The sequence below is a fragment of the Sarcophilus harrisii genome, chromosome 2 (assembly GCF_902635505.1).
Source record: "Sarcophilus harrisii chromosome 2, mSarHar1.11, whole genome shotgun sequence".
Taxonomy (NCBI): Eukaryota; Metazoa; Chordata; class Mammalia; order Dasyuromorphia; family Dasyuridae; genus Sarcophilus; species Sarcophilus harrisii.
In genome coordinates, this window is record NC_045427.1 from 277,377,126 (window position 1) to 277,399,970 (window position 22,845).

Consider the following 22,845-nt stretch of genomic DNA (forward strand, 5'->3'; position numbering starts at 1 on the left):
TGTCAAATTATTATATCTGTCTCCTCTTCACTCACACAGATTGCATCTTGTTTCAGATCATTACATTTTGTCTGAATTGTTGTAATAGTCTCTTTAATTGTTCTTCCTGCTCCCTGTATCTTCCCTTTAATACATCTTACATATAGATCCCAAAGCACCATCCTTGAAACAGATATGACCATATCTTTCCTCAACTCAAAAAGTCTTTAGTTGACTTCCTGTTATATCTGGGATAGAATGTAAATTCCCGAGTCTGGCATTTAGAACTCTCTAAAACTCAACTCTCATGTGCCATTATAGTTTTATTTCATGATATAACCCTTCTCATATTTTCCATTCTAGTTAAAGTGGCCTTCTACCTATTCCTTGTTTATGACATTCCAATTCAAGACTCTGTACCTTTGTACAAGTAATCCCACACATATAGAATGGACATCTTTCTTTTCACTTGTAAAATTTCTAGTTTCTTTCAGGTATCATTTTCTACATGAAATTTTTCCTGATCTGTTCTTCTTTTCCCCCACTCCTCAGTTATTTATCCTTTCCTCCCTCTTGAAATTATTTTGTATTTTATATTTATCTGCATACCTGTTTTATCTTTCCTTTATAATGTAAAGTCCCTGAGAGAAGACTTTTTTTTGTCTTTGCAATTTTAGCATTTAACATGGTACAGTGCTCAGAGAAGATGCTTAATAAATGTTAAAGTGAATCAAATTAGAAGATAATCATAGGGAGTTGCCTGGGGCATTTTGAGGTAGCCTAAAACTCTGTGACTGTTAATTATGCTCTTACAGGGATTATGATCTCAAAGTGTCATGATTCAACTTTACAGTCCTTTTTTTAAATATCTGTAGTTACCTCATTTAAACCACATTATAGCTTTCTGAAGCAAATGGTATTGTTATCATTATTTTAGAAATAAGGGAATAAACTTACAGAGCTGTAGTGTCTTACCTGGTCAGATCTTCCTAGAAAGCAGCAAAGCCAGGATTTGAATGCGACCCTTCTAATTCCATGTCTATACTCTAAAAACATTCTTGTCAAAAACTGCTAGGTTTGATGAATGCAATTTAATTAACGATTGTTATTGTGTAGATCTGGACTCATTAGGAGCTTAAAGTAGTCATTTGTCTTCTTTGATACCTATGGCCTTAGAGAAGTATATAGCAGATATATATACATATATATATATACATATATATATATATACACACACACACACACAAACACAAAGAGAGAGAGAACATATATATATATAATATAGTATGTTATGCCACTATATAGTACATATTCTATAGGTATATACTATATACCTTGCAGCAAACTATATAGTTACCTCATAGTAGTAGAGTGTCCTTTCATGTGAGTGACTAATATTGTATTGCTTTTTATTTCTGTAGTATCATATTTTAAAATGTCTCAAGTATTCTCACTTTCTCAAAGTTCCCACTTTTTCTTGAATAATTAGGTAGATAATAATACAGTGTGGTAATTGAAGCAACAAATGTTCCCTATTTGTAATTACTAAAAAGTAGAAACCCTTTTCACTTGTTTCTATTACACACAAGCTCTCAGAATTGGGATGGAGAGAACATCTAATCATTTAACTTGTACCTAAATTGGAATGAATCCTTTCTTCGTACTTCCCTAAAGTAGTCATCTTCAATTGAAGACTTCTGTAATGATAGAAAGCTTACTGCCTCACAAAGCAGCGCATTTCATGTTTGAATGGCCCTAATTGTTAGGAAAATGTATTCCTTTTGCTAAGCTTAAATTTTCCTCTCCACATCTTCAACCTACTGCTTCTATTTCTGTCTTCTGAGGCCAAGTGAGCAAGTTTTATTCTTTTTATAAATGACAACTCTTCACATACTTGAAGTAGAATACAACCATCCTGTCCTCTGAGGATTTTCTAGGCTAAAAAATCCCATTTCCTTCAAATGAATCTTATGTGGCATAGTCTTGAAGTACCTCATAATTTTGGTTGCTTTTTCAGAATGACAGAACATTAGTTTGTCAATGTCCTTGCTTTAAAAAAATAAAAAAAGTACCTATAACTAATACTCTATTGCAAATATCATACCTCTAGAGCAAGTGTAAGATAATAACTTGTCTTCTTTATTCCTCTCTTTCTGAAGCCCAAGATTGTTCATTTTTTTGGCAGCTCTGTCACAGTATAGATGCATTTTTAGCTTCTAAAACTCAAGATTTTTCTTGCAGGACCTGTTTCCTAGCCATGCTGTCCACTTATAAACTTTAGGGTTTTTTGAAATTGAGAAGGATAGTTCTGGACTTGGAACTAGGATAGCCTAGGTTCAAACTGGTCTCTTGATACCCACTGTTTATTTGACTGGTCAAATCTGTAAATTCTCTGAGACTCAGTGTTCTAATCTACAATATGAGAGAGCTCAAGTAAATGACTTTTAAACTTCCTTCCTCCTCTTAATCTGTCCATTTGGAATCTACATTGTGTTTTGCCTCACTTTTATATCCTTGTTGATGTCATTTTGGATTAGGACCGCCTTAGCATTTTAGTAATAATTTTAAACTTGTTATCTGTAAATTTGATAAGCATAATATATATATATATATATATATATATATAGCCCTTCATTGAATTTAATGAATAAAAATGTCTAGAATTAGGGACAAAGACCTGTTGGGGAACCCCACCAAAAACTCCTCCTCTCAAACTCAATAAATCTGGTGATCACTACTGTTCAGGTTTAGTCAGTGAAGCTTTTCCAAATTTGCCTAACTCTGTACTATTAGATAATCCCCATATTTCCTTCTACCAGGACACTGAGATAAGACTAATTTATCACTATACTCTCAGCTGTTAAAGAATGCCTTCATGGAAAGATGGAAATTAGTAAATAGGTGAATATTTGCACAGTGAGAGTTTAGAAAATGTGAGCAAGGGGACATGAAGGCATAGTGTACTGCTTAGGTGAAGCTTAGAGGTAGGAGAAGTAGAATGGTTGAATAAATTGCCTTGGTATTAAGAAAAGGATTATTGCTGACCGGATAAAGGGAAGGAAAAAACTATTATTAAGATGAACAAATCAGAAAGTTGACTGAAAACTCTGATCCTAATATCATTTACTCATTTAGAATTTAGTGCAACTGTGTAAAAGATATGCTATAATATAATGCGAAGGTGATTTAAAAGTCTTAAGGAAGTAGATGGCATGCTTAGAATAACATAAGGAAAACTATCAACTGTGAGATTTAATTCTGCAAGTTATTTAGAAGATTTCTGCACTGTCAGAATCACTGGAAATATAAAGTACCAAGTGAAACAGTTCTTATTCTCAAGATTTTAGATTCCATCAGGGGGCATGGAGAAGGGGAAGTGGTATGAGATGATTTAAACTTTTTAACAAGGAGAAGGGGAAGAAGATAGAGACTATATGAAGTAACTTAACACACAATCACTTAAGGACTGTGGAACTTCATCCTTTCATTTGTAAAATGAATGATTTAGACTAAATGGCCTTTAAGATCCTCTTCCAGCTCAAGAGGTATGATCTTTTGTATAATGTGGCATGGTAGACAGAACTCTAGCTTTGAAGACAGAAAATGTAGATTGAGCTCTGCCTCTAATCTCTCTTTGGTATATCAGGTTAATCATGTCTTCTTTGGGTCTCAGGGTTTTTTTTTTAATTGTAAAATGAAGGAGTCAGGAGTTAATTAATTGACTCCTGAAATGTCTTCCAGTATTTTAGTGATATCTGATTCTATAGAAAAAGTTTGAAAGGACTTAACAATTGGGAAATCAGTAAAGGCCTTGTGTAGGAGATGAAAACTAAGCTATGAAGGGAGATAGTCATTCTAAGAAGATAAGTGACAAAAAAAGATCAGTCCAAGTATGGGGGGCAAGTTGTATAAATGCATGGAGGTGGGAAATGGAATCCTGTTTATGTGGGGGGAAATAAGTGGGCCATCTGCTCTGGAGTATAAAGCATATAAAAATAGATAACATGAAATAAGTTTTAAAGGATAAACTGAAGCTAGAGAGCTAGACTGTGAAGAACTTTTAACTAAACAGGCTTTTTATTTGTTTATTGTTTTAATCTTAGAAGCTTTAAGTAATAGGAGTCAACATTAGACTTACCAGTTAACATTATTAGACAAATATCAATTTGGCCATCTGTGTTATGATTGGAGAGGGGAGATACTGGAAACAAATAAATCAGTTAAGAGGCTATTCATTAGATTTTTCTAAGTGAGTTTAATGTGAGTAGTTAACTGCTAGTCAAAATAACCAGATAACATGATAGTAAAAGTTTTTATGATCACTCCTTGCAATTATGACTTATAAATCTTCTTTAATATGACAATGTAGAACCTAATTTTTAATTACTTAAATCTAACTTTATGATTCATTATTACTTGGGAAGAAAAATATGATGATAAGCCAATCACAAGGAATACATTCAATATATTTGAAATTATTCTTGTAGGGAATTTAGAAATGTGGAATTTTACTTTTAAAAGCAAATTTCTAGGAAATAATCTTTTTGCTGATTTTTGAGAATGAGTTATGTCAATTTTATTTCTCTTCATCCTATTGTAACCCAGTTCCAGAATTTTCTTCCTGGAAGAGGTGATCTCTTAAGAAAATTGTAGGAATGAAAGTAAAAGGAGGCGTTAAATAATAATTGTTAGAATTAGCACAATAAAAAGGGATGTTTTGGAGAACTTCTAAATTGCCAAACTACATGGTAGAACAATTAGTGTAGAGGCATCTGATTAGCAGAAGATTAATAAATCAAGAAATATGTTTGATTTGTGTAGATGAAAATCTTTATTTAAAACAATATGACTTTATCCATTTATATAACTTGGTTGATCATTTTGAGAGAATAAAGATAAATTTTACTCATGTGAAACACTGTGAAAATAAATCAAAATAGTTTTCTAGTACATAAATTCTGTAGTAGGAGGAAGTATGTATGGTTAACCACTGTTATAAAAAATAAAAGTCACTGTGGTAGTTGTGGCTTCCTGGATTACAGAGGTTAGGACTTGTGAGCATGCATTTGGTTTCCTTTTTAAATTTCAATTGAACCACCAATGAAGTTTTCATTTTCCAAAACAAGCCACTTTTAATGTGTGGCTTAAATATTTTCCCTAAAATGTGGTTTTGTGTGTGTGTGTGTGTGTGTGTGTGTGTGTGTATATATATATATATATATATATATATATATATTTCTTTTTTTTTTTTTTTTTGGCTTGTTAGGAATGCTTCTTATCTAAATTTGTCATTATAGTCTAATTCCTTATTGTTGTTTTCTTTTCTACAGTTACATTGTAATTTAAATAAACTCATAAAAGAAATTAACATCCTATTTCTGTGATATAATTTTTAAATTTTGATTAGTATTTTTCAGAAATTTCTTTTGGCTAATTATTGTAATAAAAGTTCTATATAGAAGCAATAGCATCAATTGCTTACCTGGCCAATAGTATCAGTTGCTTATCTGGCTCAGAATATGAAAAGCAAAATCATTTGTATATTGTTCAGATCCCAATACTATATACTATATAAATTTCAAAAGAATTTATTTGTCAGGTGAGTGGGTATCAGAAAGCATAAACCTTCCCCTTTAAAGGCAATTATAGTATTGTTTAAGCCTTGGATGTTTGACAATGAACTTTCATCATTGAAACAATATTTGGAGCTCAGATAACTATTCTAACAACCCAAGTAAATTAGTTATGTATACAAATCAAGAGATCAAGAAAGCAATTGAAATCAAGAAGCTGATAATCTATAAGAAGTTAGCCATTGTTACTTAAGTTTTCCTTCTCTTATAGCATTAATAATTTATTAAATAGTTATTAATATTTTTAGATAATTTTTTCATGTCTTTTTTCATATTACCTATATTTCCCCCTATATTCTACTCCCTTTCCTTCCCTGAGAGCCATTTCTAATAATGAATAATTTTTAAATAAAGAAGAAAATGTAAGAGAAAACAAAATCAATGAAGTCTTAAAGACCTCCCTCCCCCGCCATCTCTGCAAAGAAATAGGAGAAGGTATCTTAATAAAGATTTCTTTGGAGCCAAACTTGTATGTAATTTTACCAACATTTATTTTTGATTGTGTTATGGTGGTTGTTCTTTTTATTTATAAACATTGGAAATATGGTTTTCTTGCCTGTGCTTATTTTACTTTGCATCATTTTATGTTTTCCAAGCTTTTTTTATATTCATCATACTCATCTTTCTTACAATTCAGTAATAGTTCTTACAATTTCAGTAATATTAACAAAGAAATCTATCAACAGGGGAAATGGCTAAACAAATTATAATATATAAATAAAAGAACTGTTTTATATTATATTATATTATATTATATTATATTATATTATATTATATTATATATTACAAAAAAAGGCTGCTACAAATATTTCATCTATATAGTGCCTTTCTTCTTCTTCTTCTTCTTCTTCTTTTTAATAAATGACCTCTTTGGGGTATATATTTAGTAATTATCAAACATTACTATATGGTAGGCATTTTGTACTAACCATTTAGGATCCAAATACAAAGAATTGTATTTAAATATCCATTACTCTGAAGTAAATCTATCGTATCAATGGAAGCAACATACATATTTACAGTAGGATATAGCTACAAAAATAAATGCTAGATAACTAATGAATACTATTTGGCAAAAATAAAAACCATAATATTATAAGAGTTTAAATATGTGTGTACATGTACATGTCTTGACTGGTCACTTGTACTTTTGAAAAAAATAAATGCTGTTATTCTCTTAAAATAGAACACTTTTAAAAAACATTTTAAATAGCCAATTATTTATATTGATTATATTATATCAATGTCTTAATGATATGAACTCATTAATAGCCTGCTGTCACCCCTTTACTCAATAAATTCTAGTGGCTCCCTGCTGCCTCTAGGAGTAAATACAAAATGTTCTGTTTGATATTCAGTCTTCTTACACCTCACCCAACACATATTCTTCAATCCAGTGAAACTGACCTTATGATTATTTTCTGAACAAGGCATTCTATCTCTCAGTTCTTGGCATTTTTTGTGGCTGACCCTTTATGTCTGGAATGTTCTCCTCCACTCTTTACTGATAACCTTGGTTTCTTTCAAGTCCTAACAAAAATTTATTATTATTATTATTTTTTTTTACTGGAAACTTTTCCTAATCCTCTTAAATTCTAGTCCCTTCCTTCTATTACTTCTTTCCTATTAATTTTTTCCATAGCTTACTGTATATATTTGTATGTATTTGTGTGCATATTGTTTCCCTCATTAGATTGTAAGCTCTTTGAGGCAGGGACTGCCTTGCTTCTTTCTGTATCCCTGATACTTAGCATAGTGCTTAGCATATAAAGAGCTTAATAAATGTTGATTGATTTGATATGTTGATAAAAAGTAATACTAGCTAATGAGAGCCAAATCCTTTGGAGCAAGGGAAGCAATATGCAGCAAGATGCATGATGTACTGTCTCTGCTTGTATCATAGAACTTTGTGGTGAAAGGAAATGGAGGGTCCTGGTTTAGCAGAAATTCTTCACATTCATTCTATTAATGACAAAAAACAGTTACAGAGTATGCACACATTTTCTGAAATGGAGATCCAGGTGCCTCCATTTGAGGTCATCACAAGTCCCTACCTACAAGCTCACTGGCCTCCTCCATATGAGAGTTGCATTGGGCAGGGTTTGCTGTATGTACTTCTAGGGACTAGGTATTGACCATTCCTTATCCGTTACATATCTGTTATTATTTCATATTTTTTAATCTAATATTGTTTATGTATGTGACAGTTTTATTTTTTTATATTAGTATATTTATAATTCAAAATATAGATATAAGTAATTAGCATCTTGTTATTACTAGAAATGGGGGTAATAATAGTCTATGTTCTGATAAAACTAAATAATTCATAACCTAATTTTATAATACTTTATCATTTGGAAGGAGATCTATTATATGTTCCCATTTTACAGATTAGGAAATTAAAAGTTAGACAAGTTAATAAGTTGTCAAGTCAGCAGACATTTATCAAGAACCCACTGTATGGCAGGTATCAAACTAAACATTGAGGATACAAAGAAAGATACATACCTGAGCTCACAGTTTAGTTGGGGAGAGGGCATGCAAATAAGTTTGCATGTTTACAAATAAGATATAAAGTAAATACATGATATTTTGATTAAGAGGGATCAGGAAAGGCTTCTTGTAGAGAGTATGCTCAAGGAAACCAGGCAAGCCAGGAAGCCAGAGATGAAAAGAGAGTTCCAGGGGGCAAGTAGGGGCAAGAGGGGGTGGGGGAAAGGAGACAACTAGTGAAAATGCTTCATGTTGGGAGAAGATAATAATGTCCCATAAATGAAGAACAGCAGTGAGGTTTATGTCCCTGGAGTACAGAATGTCTGAAAAGGAGAAAGGCATGAGAAGCCAGGAAAAGGAAGAAAGGACCAGATTATAGGAGGCTTTAAAAACCAAAAAGATCTTATATTTTCATCAGGAAGGGAGTAAGTCATTGGAGTTAATTGAATATGGTAGTGATAGCTATCTTCTGACTTTTCTATACAGTGCTTTTTTGGAATATGTCATATCTGAGACTTGGAGCTTCTTCTCTTTCCTTTCCATTAGTAAGTTTTATATAAAAAATTCCAGCAATAATAGAATGGTTTGATGGAATTTTGTTTCTTTCTTTAGGATTTCCTTTTTTTTTCCTTAGAATTTCTATTTGACTGGTACAGGTAATAATGAATAGCAACATGGTCTATAGGAAGAAGTAATAATGACTAACACATAGATTAAGTTACTTCTCAGTAATTTAAAATTCATTGTATTTTTGTTCCTTTTGAAGACAATGCATAATTAAAATTTTATGTTTACCAGATTAGTAAATTAATGTGTAATTATTTTAATTACTAGAAGAATTTCTTTAAATAAAACAAGGTTAAATATGGCATGTAGGCTGATTTTTATTCATATCTTTTGCCATTATATCCTTTTTCCATTGTCATTTAGAGTAGATGAGTCATTCTGAAATTCTAAGGCAATGAGGACATGGAAACATTTCCTAAGGAAAAACAGATATGACAGGGTAGGGTTTTATTTGTTTGGGGAAAACACATACATATAGTAAGCTGTGATTTCAGAATGACTCATTTTTTTGTATATGTCTATATGCATATAGATATGTGTGTGCATATATCCTTAAACTCACTTGTAGTTGTGAGTAATTGGATTAAATCATCACTCCCCAAACTAAGTACAATATGGTGGCTCCTACTAGGATTAAAAAAGGATTTAAAATAGTAGTTGAGGGAGGTAACTATTAAATTAACTTTTAATGGGGGGAATTACATTATAATGTTGTGTGTAATCCTAATAGCCATCCTCAACTTTATTATTAATTATTCATGTACATTTAAATTACAGTAGGACCCCATGACATCCTGAAGGCATTATTTTAATATTTTTTCATTGCCACTAAATAAGTTTGTTAGTATTAATCTTTGTATATCTACATGTAGAAAAGAACAATAGATTTAGATGAAATCATGCTGGTAAGTATAATGTACTAGGACATCTGAATTTTTTGTTATATTTTGGTCTTGAATAATTTCATCTAAATATTTTTGTAGCTAATTTCAATCTATGTCGTTCTCTCAGAAATGGATCCTGATGATAGTAAAACTAATATTTTTTTTTTATTTTACTATTTACATTTTTAAGAACTTAAAAGTTCTTTATGTGGTACTTTTATTACTGATGCATGTTTCAGTTAAAGCACAAATAGGAATAGTTTCTATATTATAAAAGAAATGAATTTGTGAAATGCAAATGTAAATCCCTTTGAAATGAATAGAGAAAAAAATGACTGAGTCCTCTCAGTATTTTGTAGTTTATACTGTCCTGGTGATTTGAACTTATTGAAGGCAGCCTTGTGCTGCATGATCATCTTCTCACTTATCTACTTGTCTACTACTACCTAGATTGGCTTCCATCTAGTGTTGTATTCTGTCTAATTCTAGGTTCCAAATTGAAATAGAAAAAATTCAATCTAGCAAGGACACACTGCTAAATAATAATAATGGTAAGAATAATGAAAGTAAGTGTAACTCAAACTGAGAAATGTTTTCATTTTAAGCTATTTACTCTCTCTATTCATGGACTCCTAAGACTTCTAAACTTGTCTTTAAGCACAATGGTAGCTTGAAAATAGCTAGACATTTTTTTGTAAGAGGAAGCAACATTTTAGATAAGCAATAAATGACTCTTATTGCTTCATAATCCTATAAATAGGAAAAAGAGATTGCATGTAATCCAGGAATTTTGTTTCCTTTTTTCGAGTCAATAATTTTTCTTTCTCTTGCTATGAAAGTCTTTACTATTAAGTTTATCTCATTTCTTTAAATAATCACACAAAATATTGACCTGTATTTGTATATGGCTGCTGAATAGATAGAAACAAATTATTGTTACTGATTTTGCTTAGTGCTATGTTATGTAATGTGTATGATATTTTTATATAGAGGAGAGTTTTCCTGACTAGAGAGTTTATATTTATTGAGAAAAGTAGTGAAGGGGAGACTCCTCACAGATAGAATATTAAATTCAACACTAAGAAGTACCGGCACAAATGAAGAAAACAAAGGTGTTTTAGATGGTAAATATAGACTAATAGTAATTTCTATAAGAGAAAGTAGAGATAGGTATGTACATTTTGTTCCAATGGGATTTAAAAATTATTTGAGGCTAGAAGCCATGTTTTATTAGAAGCCCTATCTATTTGATTTGTTTACAAAGTGTTTTGTAGATAACAGGTGCTTGAACAACATTCACTGAGAGACAGTGAGTGAATAGGTATATTTCAGTTCTTTGGAGGCTCTCATTTTGGATACCATACCATCATTGACTTTATATATAGTTTGGCAGCCCCCAGGTTGGCCTGGCTTTGTTCCATGAATGATCTTGAAAATAAAGATGAGCACACTGAATTAAATAGGCCACTTAAAGGGCAACTTGTGGTAGAAGAATTTGATGCATTCTGTTGAGATAATTAGTTGCTGGAGGCAATGCAGTCTCTAGGGCATTATAACAATGAATCCTATATAGGATGCATCATTCATCATCAAACATAAATGTAAATTTTAAAATTTAGACAACATAGTTTTAGTTTCAGGCAATTTTTGCAGTCTGAACTGACATCTTTGTGCTATTTGTGAAAAATAATTTGTTAATAGAATTATAGTATAAACAAGATTTCAAAAAGTCTTTAAGAAGACATAATTTTAGGTACTCTAGAATTGTGCAGATGACATAATTGGTCATTTTTAGTAAGGTATCCTTTATATTTGGCAGTACTTTGTATAACTTATTCTGCTAACATTAAATAAAATTACATTTATTGTTTTAAAATAGTAAATCAAACTTCTCACTAAATAAGACTTGCCTCTTCTCTCATAAAATCCCAGTTTTGACTGAGATTTTTAAAATGTAAATATCTTTTTTTTCCTTCATTTTCCAGTATTTTCCTTCTCTCTTTTCCTGAAAATCATTACTTATTACAAATAATTAAAAAAAAGTAGAAACAAAAGCATTTAAAAAACTTAACTATGCATTCAAGCCTTATATTTTTGACCTTATATGCAATGTTCCATACCCATGATTCCCATCTTCTTAAAGAAAGAAAGGTGGTGTATTCTCATATATTGTCTTTGGGGTCAAATGTGTTGAGTAAGATTATTTATCATTTAACATTTTGAGCTCCTATGATTTAAAGATACTGTAGCAGGATACATAGAAAAAGAAATGGTCTTTGATGTCAAGAACCATATCAGGCAGACAAAAGATATGTGGACATTTATATTACCTTATTATCAGTGTGAAGCAATATGTAATTAATGTCCAGTGAGTGATATAGATAAGTGCTGATAGTCTTCCTAGAACTAAGTGCTTGTTATTTATTTTGATCTTACTAGTTAATTGATAAATATTAAGTGCCTACTGATATGCTAAGCACTGTTAGGTACTAGGGGTACAGGGACAAAAATGGGGAATACCTTGCCTACAAAGAATGAGCTACTATGAGTGGGATATTGAATATACAATTAACTGCACTGTATGATATATATATATATATATATATATATATAGTATTTTTTTAGATGGCACTATAATGGGTGGATTAGAAAAGATCTCTTAGAGCACCAAAGGGAGTCATGTTTTCTAACAGGTAGAGGTAAAGAGGGAGAACATCCCAATCATTGATTGCAGTCTGAGCAAAGGCAGGGTAGTCAAAAATGGAACATTGTAAACTGAGCCAAGTAGGCCACTTTGTCTGAAATATGCTGAGGGCAAATAATATTTACCCTGGAAAGATTTGTTGTATGAAGGGCACTAAGTGTAAAACAAAGGAGTTTACATTATATTTTAGAAGTAGAAAGAAATAATCTAGATTTTTTGTGGAGGAAAGTAACATTCTGAGACCTTTGCTTTAGAAATTTAACTTTGGTAGCTATATATGAAGGCTAGGTGATAAAAGGTTATTCATTAGCAGTATTTCATTAGTTAAAAGATATAACAATAGTATGGAAGAGGAGGAAGATTGAAAAATTGTGTATTTACATAATAATATTAAGTATTTTCCAACCTAGCATCATAATTATCAGATTTAAGAAGTAACAAAAAGCTTGAGAATTCATGAAGTGGATGAGAAATAGTAGCTAGTTGCTTCAGCATCCAAAAATAATCCACACTAATATTAATAGATACTAAACTGTAGTTCCAAGTTCACCTGTAAAACTGCAATGTCTGAATAGTATAAATAGATCAAAGATATTACTAATATATTTCAGAGTGTAATGTAGGTATGAGAAACTCAGTTCTTTAAATTTCTTTATAAATTTGGCATACTTGATTATTTTCAACAACAGGATCGAATTATTTGCATAAAAGAAGGTATATCAATATGTTGATTTTAAAAGAATTTTAACTTAGCATTTTCTCATTAAGGTCATTAACAAAGATAATATAAACTACCCCAAATGTAATTTTTTCTTGGTGATATAAATAAGATATCCTCCAAATGGCAGCATATTCATTTTTAGAAGAAAGGATATTTAGCCAAGCATCCCAGATTTGTATTTGTATTATTAATTTGTATTATTAATTTTCTGGTCTTTCTTGAAGTGTTTAGATTTACATTTAAATTTTCATTCAGGTTTGAAGATTGAGTAGTGTGTAGTACCTTTGGTCCAAAGAGATAGTTAAAAAGCAATAAGTTCTAAAGCTTTTGTATACTGTAAATATAGATTAAAAACCATTGATAGAAACAATTACCACAGTATTTAGTACATTATGAGTAAACATTGGAATTAGGAAACTTGGAACTAAAAAGACCTAAGTTTAAGTCCCACCTTTAACATGTAGTGATTTCATTATCTTGGGCAAATAACTGCTTTTAGTACATTGGGTAACTTTCTAAAGTAACTTGCAAAGAAGGTGCTGACCTGCATTGGTGTTCCCTACTATTATCAGTGCAATCATAGGTCCAGTCCCTGATTCTTTCTCTACTGTAATAATGCTCTAGCTCTCCTTTAACCTCAGTAATTTTACTCTGAACTAATAATAGCAGTGGACTAATGTAACAGCCAGGGTCTTAATATATCTTTAGACCACTTTTAGTGGTTTTCATCATAGTTTCTTATGCTCATTCCCATGTACATTTACTTAGAATTAGGGTATGATATCTTAAACAGTTTCTCATTCTTTGAAAGTAATGTTAGAATCAATTGTCTTAAGGATGTGAATTCATATAATTTGTGTACATACATATCTTTCAGAGCAAGAAGAACCAGAGAGCTGCTACTCACTGCTCGTATTTTTCTATGTAGCATTCAAATGAATTCAGATATATTGATGGGCCCAAAAGATATGATATGTTGGGCAAGGAAAACCTGGTAAAAAATGAAAAGCATGAATCCTGGCTCTTTTACATGCCTGAATAAATGAAAGGCAAACCATTGACTATACCTTTCATTTATAGTAATTTTACCTCTTTGAAACAAATTAGGTACCCTATTATAATGATGTTGAGATTATGTGGGAACAAATATTTTTCTTGATTTTCTTCCAAAATTTCCAGTTTTTAAAAATAGGCAAAAACAGTGTCTGCAAGTAAATATGACAAATAATGAACCTTTTAAGATCTTGTTTTATATGACTATTATATATGAGTTTTCTAGTATGTTAGATATAAATTACCAAAGGCCTAAAGCAGTGGTTGTGGTTTTAGAAGGTGAAGTGATACTTAGGTCAATGATATCTTTGTTTGAAAAGAAAAATATGTAATTAATCTTATATAAAGTGATTGTGTTTTGGGAAATCACATATGATCTAATTCCACATGGAGAAATTTTTGCTAGTTGATACTTTATTAACTAACATTTTCTCTGAACTTTCATATAGCAACAGTACTTTATATTAATAAAAAGTGACCCTTGTGTATTTTAAAATTCTGGAGTGCACTATAAGTTTTTAGATAGATAGAGTGATAGATTCATATTTATATGTGCATTTGTATGTTTATATCACCCATATTTTAGTGCCAATTACCTTTACCACTTATCACATTTTAATTATTTGAAGATTGACAGAACAGCATTTCTATGAATTTTTCACTCACCAAAATTTCACTTTTTTCTAATCTCATGAAAGGATACTCCTTTTGAATTTAGAAATATGATTATTTGTATTTCTAGTGATTGGCACAATACCTAGAACATAGTAAGCATTTAATAAATATTGATCGATTATTTTATTATTTTATTGTTATTTTTAAAAATTGACATTGAAAAGGAAACTTTAATTGAGAGGTTTTTCATAGCAAAATACTAATCATAGTCTTTACCTGAAGTTTCAACATATTTAAAAGAAGTTCTCTGACAATTTATTATTTTACTTGGATAATAGTATACAAGTATCTCTGAGTACCTGGCAGCTTGGTATAGTGGAGAGAGGTCAGGCATTAAAAGTAGGAAAACCTATGTTCTGATATATATTAGTTATGTGATCTCAGGGAAGAAATAAAATTTCTCAGTATTCTAGGCAACTCTTTTAAGATTTTTAGTTAAGAAAGTACATTGGTAGAGGAAGTTTCCTCATTTGGGAATTTTTTATACCAGTAAAATCAGTCTAGTTTCTATCTTCTATCCTTATCTATGTTAGAAAAAACTACAAATTAATGAAAAATTATTTATTAAATACATATTATGTGTTAAACATTATGCTACCTGAGACTACAAAGACAAAAACAAAGGTAGAGCTACTTTAAGGAGTTTTTGTTCTCATAAGAGAGACAACACACAGGGAAATGGTCTGGAAAGTTACATAAGTGGTGAATAGAGCCATAAGGAGATGCGTTAGATATGTAATATCCCGTTTGTTAGGTTCTGTTAACTATTTAGGAAAATGTTAAACATGACAGAAATAAATTGGGTGGAATACAAAATTTAATTATCTAAAATTTTTACTTATGTATATCAACTCATTCCATATTGATTTTAGACAGATGAAACATTACTAGAATTTTTAGTGTATTATATGAATCTGTTATTGCTTATTTGTACAGTAGGAATTACAATTATATTATTTTTCATTTTTTCTAAATTTTGAAGGTGGTTAAAATAATGTCAGGGAAAATTGTAAACAAACCCCCAGATTTTAATATAATTGATGTTAGAGACTTTTTGTGGTCTTTATTTTAGGAATTAATAATTGTCCTGATTAAGAAAATGATTTTGTGGTAAAAGTGGAACATAAATAATTATCAGTCATGACCCACCTATATAATATTCATTTGGGAAAAAATTGATTTACTGACAGAATCTTAGCATGAGGTTTCAAAACATGAAAAAATGAGCAACAAGAAACATGTATTTTAAGTGAATTAAATCAAATTTACTTTTCTCTTGTTTATTATTTCTTCAAAAAACTGAAACTCCATTATTTCTCAGTATCATTTCAAATTACAAATAGATAATTCATATAAGATATGGTCAGACATTTGAATTTTAAATAAACCTATCATTTTCAGTCCCTTATGATCTAGAAGATCCTTCATTTCCATTACAAAAATCACCCCAATTTAGCTAATTTTGCTATCCTTCTACTTCCTTACTGTAGGCAGAAGCTTTTTGCCTTCCTGCTGAGGACATAATTTCTGGATCTGGGAAATTTACTGTCAGCACAGTGAAACAGGAAATTACTTTCCCATGTCAGCTGGTGTTGCTAAAGAATAGGAGAGGTTATAGGAGTAAGATACATTTCATCTCTTTGAATTATCATTGGCCATTCAAAGGGACTTCAAAAGTAAGGAAAAACAGAAGGAGTGGTATCTACATATATTTCTTTATTATTACCTACTTTAAAATCATTTTCTCAAATATGTGCCTCCTTCAAAAAATAGCAGCCAAGAGAACAAAGCAATATATGACCATGTATGCTGTTTTCTGGTCCAGTGGGAAGAGCAAGAATTCTTTATATTCAAATACTTGGTTTAGAAGATGTACCCATTTTCTTTCACTGGGAAGCCTTATAAAAATAATTTCAATCACTGGTGTTTCGACTGTCTTCTCATTTCTATATATTTTATAGCATAGGAAACAGAATATTTAGATTCCCAATTGGGGAAATAAAGTCATTTATCAACTGCCAGTTGAATTAGACAAACTTTTATTATTACCATGCATTTAGTACCACATAAGGCACTGGAAATTCAAAAACAAAAATCAAACTGTCTATGGCCTCAAGGAGCTTATATTCTGTTGATTGGATTTATAACTTGCTCTTGGCTAGAAATGCAAAGTAATTAAGATAAAGGGGGGAAAACAACTTGAGGGAAGACCTTAAGGGGGAGATGAGAACAAAACTGATACTTGAAAGAAATTTAGGATTCACTGGGTCTTGTGAGGTGGAAAAATATTTAGATGGCTAACAGGAGATAGAATGCTGAGTCAAGGAACAATTAGAGCTTCACTGTGTGGTACATATATACAGTACCTGCCACATGATATATATAAGTGATGATGACAGTGGTGATGGTGATGATCCTGATCCTCTCTTGACTTTGCTATGAAAAGTGGATCCCTTGAATAAAATGTTGGCTCCTCTTGACCTAAGTCCTAAATACCCCACTCAAGTTTTGGTTACTTTTGAATTATCTTCCTTTACTAGGTCTTTTAAAAGAAAATCAAAGTTGGATAGAAATTTAGAGGGACTACACAGAGACAGTGATTTACTTTCTAGGATGAGCCATGAATGCCTAATTACTTGTCTCTTCTAGCAACTCTGCCCCTAGAAATATTTGACCTAATTTTTTTGGGGGGGGGAGGAGGGGGCTGAGGCAATTAGGATTAAGTGACTTGCCCAGGGTCACTAGGAAGTGTTAATTATCTGGACCAAATTTGAACTCGGGTCGTCCTGATGTCCGGGCTGGTGCTTTATACCACTGTGCCACCTAGGTGCCCTCAGAATATTTGACCTTAAAGAAACAAACAGAGTAGTAGAGTCAGAGATAGTCATGTGGATTTTAAAAAGTCTTTGGTAGCTCTGTTCCTTTTCTCCATGAGTCAGATTAAATAATGATAATATAGACATCTAGAACCTTCTTTTTGTCTCTAGGAAAGACTCCTTGAAAAGGAGCCTCCTTGAAAAGGAAAATGAATTTTTTTTTATGGGCTTGCATAACACTCCTTTGTGGGTTTTACTTTCTGAATGTATAGATTGTTTATTCATTGTATTCCCTTTCCCTAGAATATAGAAGGTACCTTGTAAACAAACGCCTGTTGAATTAAATTTTTGTGGGATTAAATAAAATTCTGTATTTGATATGTAGGTAGCTTTACTGCTTATATGAATCCTATGAGCCCTTAGCAAGAAATAAACCTAATCCTTCAGTTTCTGCAGAAATTCCTAAGGGGGCAGCCATTATATACAAATAATTAGTATTGATAAGACATCAAGATTAAACCCCAATTTTGGAAACGTCAGGTTTTGGGCCATAGGCTATATATAAGTACTTTCCTTCAAAATATTCTGAGTAATCTTCCTTTTGTCTGTTATTTTTATCAGTAAGAATATGAACTTCTTATTTCCTGATTTCATATCACTTATGTGTCTTTATCCCTAGCTTTTCTTTCACACCTCTCATATGAGAAGATGGCTCTTTTTGTCAGAGATATATCCCTTCTGTATGCACAAATGCTGATCTCATTCCATCCCATCTAATCCAGCATTTTGTTCCCATCATCATGTACATATTCTCAACAATTTTCAAACTACTGGTTGTTCTATACCACTTTTAAACACCCATGTCTTCCCCCTCTTCAAAATTACCTTCCTTTGGTCCATCTATTCACACTAGTTCTCTTCCTATATCTTTCCTCCCTTTTCTGGCTAAGCTTTTTAGGAAGGCCATCTATAAAAAGTGCTTCCATTTCTTTTACTTTTACTTTCTTAACTTTTTAAAAGGCTGACTTACAACCTCTTCATCACTGAAACTAATGTGCATATAGGTCAATCCTCTTAAAATAGATAACTGAAGATTTAAAAAATATGAAATCTTTGTGAAATTTTAGTCACTATACTTTATCCTTGTAGTCATCAAGTTCTATCAATTTTTGTTCCATTTCAATTCAGAATATATCTTGGGTATATATTTTTTCCTTTCTATTGGCTAGCTAGGTGTTCAGTTCCCTGTATATGGATTAATTTACCTGCTCTCCCTGAATCTAGTTTCCTTCTTCCTATTTTCCCAAATATATCCTTCATATCACTCCCTGACTAATCTTCCCTTAACATTTTCTTAATTACATCCCCCTGTAGTCCTTTCCATACTGTGTACATATTTCTTATTATTTAAAGTCTCATATTCTTTCTAGCATTTTAATCTAACTTGTCCCCACTCTACCTATTCATCTCCTTTCTTACTACTTCTTAATATCTATCCTTCATTATAACAATACTGGTTATCCCTTAGTTCTATAAATTAGTAATGTCTTTGTCCACTTTAATTTTGTGCACATTGTTCCTGTTGCCTAAAATGCATTTTCTCTTCTCTGTCTATACAAATATTGCTCATTGTTCACAGCCCAAGGCAACTTCCATTAATTCCATATTGCCTCTTCTCACTATTCTAGTCCTTCTTGAAATGGTACATATACATATGTTACATTTTAGCAGTCACATATATACAAATATATGTATGCTATACATATGTACAAATTTACATATATATTAGTTTTTGTTTCGTGTGGGTTCTATTTTTTTTTAAGTGCTTTTTTAATCACTTTTTTAAAGTGCTTGAAGACAAGGACTGTTTTTTTTTTTTTTTAATATCTCTTAGAATATCTGGCATAGTGATGATTGGTGTTTATAATCATCAAAAACAATGTAATAAACATTAAATAGGGAGCAAAATTATATAGAAAAAGCAACAACTTTGCTTCAACAAAGCCAAACAAAATTAATTAAATAACCAAAGGTAAAATGTTTTAATTCTATGAATTTTTTCAGGTCCATCTGAAATACTTTAAAGAAAAAAAGAGTGGGGGGATTGTTTGTTTTGTGTATGTGTGTTATAGTACATAGTACATAGCAATCAATCACTTGATATTTGTTAAGTGCCTAGCACGTGCCAAGTACATAAAGGTATAGTACCACTGATCTCACTTTGTACCATTTAATATGAATCTTTCCATATTTCTTTTCATATTTATACTTTTTATAACATAATAATGATTTACCAAAAGAAGGTACAGAAAGGAGATATTTTGTACTTGCTCTTATTGAATTTTCATTGATAGATAATTAATGTGAAATTGGATATTTTTTTTTGTTGTTGTGTATACCTAGCTGTATTCTAAGAAAGTAACTGTGTTAAGTAGGCATCAATGTACCTTGTGATTATGGACTCTTAACGATATATTTACAATAGGGTTCCCCAATTACAGTATTCCTTGTGTTAGTATATAGATGTATATTTAGGAAGGCCTGATTGATCTCTTTTGCAGGGACATTGGTAAATTAGCAATATTTTATATTTGAGTTATGCAGGAAAAATCCTAAATAAAGATGGAATTTCTTACAGTTAAAGAGCTGGTAGCCTTTGAAGGTAGTCATTCTGTGTTCACATGTCAGAAGATATCAGTTAATAATTCTGCCATCTTTTAACAAGTTTTACAAATTCATTTTTTAATTTCTATCTCTACCTTTACTTAAAGGAATGTATTAGTCATCTTCCTTAATCTTCACAAAGATAAATAATTTCTAAGATGACAAGAGAATTTTTAGCCTGTGGATTTTAGTTTGATTATAATATGATTAAAAAGAATTGTAGTGGATAATTACTCAAATGTGGTCATTGGAAGATTTCTTTGAAGGAAGTTAACCAATAGACAAATATTTATTTAGAATGAGTACAGATATAGTTGTTTTGAGGTATAAAATAGAATAGATTGCATTTTTCATTTCTGTGATTCATATCATATTTATATTTGACACTTTTCCCTCTCACTCAACCCAGAGAACTAGCATTATTATTTTATTTAAGTGAAGCTATGTTGATAATTTTCCCTAATAAATTAGGTAATCTCATTTAAACTATATTAAGAGAACTTAATATTTATTAATAATGAAGATATATGTTTTTACTGTTGCCATGTTTAATTTCACTTTGTAAATTGGGTAAAACAGTAGAGTCACTACTGAAACACTTTTAGAACTTCTTTCTAAAAGACATTTTTTAATTGCCATATTGCCATTTGTTCTTTGATATGCATTATTTTGTTTACTTAATTTTTTAATCAGATTAATGCTGTGTTGTATAAAGGGTACTTACTTTAGAGTTACAGCATCTGAGTTTGTCCCTGCCATTTATATGTTAAATGACCTTTGTTTAAGATAGTTTGGGGGTGGGGAGAAGTTTCTTAATCTGTAAATTGAGGGGATTAGACTAGTTGACCTCTAAGGTCCCTTACAGCTTGTGATCTTGAGTCCATGATAACTATGAAGATAACCTCACAACATGTATTTTCTAAATGTGATGATTTATTTTTAGATTGTCATTTTAGAAAACTTCAAATTTATAAAATATAATCAATATTCTTATACATTTTGTAGATTATAGGAATTACATTGCATGTTGCTATGCTTATTTGGTTTTTCACTTTAAACTTTTATGTCTTTTAATATTGCAATATCCTATCATATGTGGAGTTTAGTAACTGTTTCCAATTGTTTTATTTTCCCCTTCAATCATTCTTGATATTCAGAAATCTATTGCAATATAGTTAGCCCTTATGTACGAGATACTTGTGACTTTATGTTGTTTTCTGTTTTATGGTGGTCACAATTTTTAGACAGCTATTCTTGTTCTTAAATAATTCATTTATATAGTACTTTTCATCCCTGTATATATGTACAGGAATCACTTCACCCACCACCGAATTGCAGCCACTTCTGAGGTGGAACGCAGCAACTGTTTAACAGCGCACTTTCCCCTAGGTGCTGACAGCTGCAGAAGAAATTGTACATGGTCCTGTACAGAAGGTATTTCTCCACTGTGCCATCTGCAGAGTGAAACTGACTAGGAGTGCTACATAGAATGTAAGTTTCTTGTGTACCCATGCTAGACTGGAAAAATCAATGTGATAGGGCCTTTATATTATAATTGGGAACTTTCCTTCAAAAACTATCTTTGGTGACAATCTTAAATTTAGTGCTGATGACTGGCACCAAATTTTGCTAAAGGGTAACAATCTGTTTGATAGCCTTTGGACTAACACATTTGGATGGATTCACCCCACAAATATATAGAAAATATACTCTTAAGAATTTTAAACACTTGAATCTAAAATGCTTTAATAAAAACTGTTTTACATTTTAAACAAATCATTGTGCTGGAATTATTTTCATATAATCATGTTTTATGAGCTTCTAGAGCCATATTCTTAAAATAGTCACCCTATATTTAAATGGGGACAACCCAACTAATTTTGCTTGCAGTATTTTTGCATTGTAAAATATTTTAAGGCTATTGGTTGTCCTTGTCAAATGAATGCAACAAAGCTTGTGATATAACCTATTTTCTTTGTACTTTTTTTACCTTAATGAAACAAACTATAAGGGGAAATCCCCATGAAAACAGCAAAGCTTATGTATTGTGTATTTAGTCTATCCCTATCACCAAATTTGCTCCTTTCCTTTTTCCTTTTGTAAAAAAGCAAGTTTACAGCAATGATGATTTGTTATGGTTTATCAAGTTGGTTCTTTGTTTATATGTATATATTATAGAAAATTTATATATCAGTGACTGTCAGTGTCATCTTTATAGTTCAATGTTTTACCATTCATTGCTTTGTAATTTTATATATTAGGTAACTAGCATAATTTATCAGATTTTAAAGATTTTATGTGTATTCCTACATTTCTCTGTGAGAAGATGCTAAGATAATTGTGTATGGAAAAAAAAAACCCTAAAGTTATGTATAATTGACTCTTTTAAGAATGGTTGAATGTAAGGAGATATAAGTTAAAACTGATACTTGAAAACATCTGTATTTTAATAAGTAGTATATTTAAATGAATGCATATAGTGATTAAAATCTGCCTCACAGTTATGCTCCCAAAGAATGTATTACATGAATTTAAATATATTTCACATTAAGCATGCACGTTGTTTTGAATGCCAAGTGCATTGCACTCATATATTTTTTTATAAAGCAGATGACAATTTGTAGCCTTTGCATATGTCCAGTCTAAACTTATGTCC

General features: G+C 31.0%; 1 protein-coding gene across 6 annotated transcripts in view; it reads left to right on the forward strand.

Annotated features, from left to right (window-relative positions):
* The window catches only part of NOVA1 (NOVA alternative splicing regulator 1), a 159,279-nt gene that overhangs the window by 25,497 nt on the left and 110,937 nt on the right, over nt 1-22,845 (forward strand). For 2 of the 6 annotated variants that reach the window (XM_031952278.1, XM_031952279.1), the window contains one exon: nt 21,579-21,680. The exons of the other annotated variants lie outside the window; for them this stretch is intronic. The gene's annotated coding sequence lies outside the window, so the exon portion shown is untranslated. The remainder of the gene's footprint in view (nt 1-21,578; nt 21,681-22,845) is intronic. 6 annotated transcript variants of the gene reach the window in all.